Source organism: Cetorhinus maximus, unplaced genomic scaffold, assembly GCF_964194155.1.
Source record: "Cetorhinus maximus unplaced genomic scaffold, sCetMax3.hap1.1 HAP1_SCAFFOLD_1114, whole genome shotgun sequence".
Taxonomy (NCBI): Eukaryota; Metazoa; Chordata; class Chondrichthyes; order Lamniformes; family Cetorhinidae; genus Cetorhinus; species Cetorhinus maximus.
The window spans coordinates 5,001-7,767 of NW_027597056.1; positions in this window are offsets into that span (position 1 = coordinate 5,001).

The window sequence follows — 2,767 nt, forward strand, 5'->3', positions numbered from 1 at the left end:
CGAAGTCCATTTGGTTAACCATTTCTCTTGAAAACACTTTGTCTCTCCGCCAGAGACTAAGTCCAATTGGTTAACCATTTCTCGTGAAAACACTTTGTCTCTCCGCCAGAGACTAAGTCCAATTGGTTAACCATTTCTCTGGAAAACACTTTGCCTCTCTGCCAGAGACGAAGTCCATTTGGTTAACCATTTCTCTTGAAAACACTTTGTCTCTCCGCCAGAGACTAAGTCCAATTGGTTAACCATTTCTCGTGAAAACACTTTGTCTCTCCGCCAGAGACTAAGTCCAATTGGTTAACCATTTCTCTGGAAAACACTTTGCCTCTCTGCCAGAGACTAAGTCCAATTGGTTAACCATTTCTCAGGAAAACACTTTGCCTCTCTGCCAGAGACTAAGTCCAATTGGTTAACCATTTCTCGTGAGAACACTTTGCCTCTCTGCCAGAGACTAAGTCCAATTGGTTCACCATTTCTCTTGAAAACACTTTGTCTCTCCGCCAGAGACTAAGTCCAATTGGTTAACCATTTCTCTGGAAAACACTTTGCCTCTCTGCCAGAGACTAAGTCCAATTGGTTAACCATTTCTCAGGAAAACACTTTGCCTCTCTGCCAGAGACTAAGTCCAATTGGTTAACCATTTCTCGTGAAAACACTTTGTCTCTCCGCCAGAGACTAAGTCCAATTGGTTAATCATTTCTCAAGGCCACAATTTGCCTGCCGTTCAGAGACCAAGTCCAATTGGTTAACCATTTCTCTTGAAATCACTTTGCCTCTCTGCCAGAGACTAAGTCCAATTGGTTAACCATTTCTCTTGAAAACACTTTGCCTCTCTGCCAGAGACTAAGTCCATTTGGTTAACCATTTCTCTTGAAAACACTTTGTCTCTCCGCCAGAGACTAAGTCCAATTGGTTAACCATTTCTCGTGAAAACACTTTGTCTCTCCGCCAGAGACTAAGTCCAATTGGTTAACCATTTCTCTGGAAAACACTTTGCCTCTCTGCCAGAGACTAAGTCCAATTGGTTAACCATTTCTCAGGAAAACACTTTGCCTCTCTGCCAGAGACTAAGTCCAATTGGTTAACCATTTCTCGTGAGAACACTTTGCCTCTCTGCCAGAGACTAAGTCCAATTGGTTCACCATTTCTCTTGAAAACACTTTGTCTCTCCGCCAGAGACTAAGTCCAATTGGTTAACCATTTCTCTGGAAAACACTTTGCCTCTCTGCCAGAGACTAAGTCCAATTGGTTAACCATTTCTCTTGAAAACACTTTGCCTCTCTGCCAGAGACTAAGTCCAATTGGTTAACCATTTCTCGTGAAAACACTTTGCCTCTCTGCCAGAGACTAAGTCCAATTGGTTAACCATTTCTCAGTGGCACACCGAGGGCAATCTGTAACGTCTCGCGGGCCCGGGGGCCCCTTTGCACGGCCTGCCAATGCAATCCGAGGCGCACTGTCCTTCGTTTGGTTAACCATTTCTCAGGGGCACACCGAGGGCACCCTGCACTGTCTCGCGGGCCCGGAGGCCACTTTGCACGGCCTGCCAATGCAATCCGAGGTGCTTCGCCCTTGGCCGCCTTCCCGGCCGGCTTCGGGACGTTTCGGGGGCTCTCACCGGGGCAAATCCGGTCCCCCGGGCGATTAGGAGGCCTCCCCGGGCAGGCCCGGGCTTCAGGCCGCCGCTTTTCCATCCCGGCCGAAAGAGGCGAAAAATGCCGAAAATGGCCAAAAATGGCCGCCGGCAGGGCCTGTCGGTCGGTTTGGCGGCAGCCTGGGTCGGTCCCTGCAGACCTGGAGGCTCGAGAAGGTTTTTGGCGATGTCGACCGATTCTCGATTTGCCACCTCCTACTATTCTGCAGGTACCCCGCCAACCTCCCCTGCCAACAATTCCAACCGTAAGGTCGGGCGGTTGTCCTACCGTCCAGGAGGCCCCAAAGCCCGCAAAACGCCATTTTGCCCTTTCCTCATCGGGACTTCCGAGGGGAACTCATTAACCAGCTCCAGGAGTGGCATGCCAGAAAATGCAACTTGACCCGTCGCCGGGCAGATTCGCTACTCTCTGCGGGAATACCCCCACCGGGTGCCGGGTAAAGGCCTCGGATCTGACCTCATGGACTTCCGTCTGTGCACGGATTTTGCTCTCGCGGGCCCAAGAGCCACTTTGCCCGGCCTGCCAATGCAACCCGAGGTCCATTGTCCTCATTGGTTAACCATTTCTCGTGAAAACACTTTGCCTCTCTGCCAGAGACGAAGTCCAATTGGTTAACCATTTCTCGTGAAAACACTTTGTCTCTCCGCCAGAGACTAAGTCCAATTGGTTAACCATTTCTCAGGGGCTCACCGAGGGCAATCTGTAACGTCTCGCGGGCCCGGGGGCCCCTTTGCACGGCCTGCCAATGCAATCCGAGGCGCACTGTCCTTCGTTTGGTTAACCATTTCTCAGGGGCACACCGAGGGCACCCTGCATTGTCTCGCGGGCCCGGAGGCCACTTTGCACGGCCTGCCAATGCAATCCGAGGTGCTTCGTCCTTGGCCGCCTTCCCGGCCGGCTTCGGGACGTTTCCGGGGCTCTCACCGGGGCAAATCCGGTCCCCCGGGCGATTAGGAGGCCTCCCCGGGCAGGCCCGGGCTTCAGGCCGCCGCTTTTCCATCCCGGCCGAAAGAGGCGAAAAATGCCGAAAATGGCCAAAAATGGCCGCCGGCAGGGCCTGTCGGTCGGTTTGGCGGCAGCCTGGGTCGGTCCCTGCAGACCTGGAGGCTCGAGAA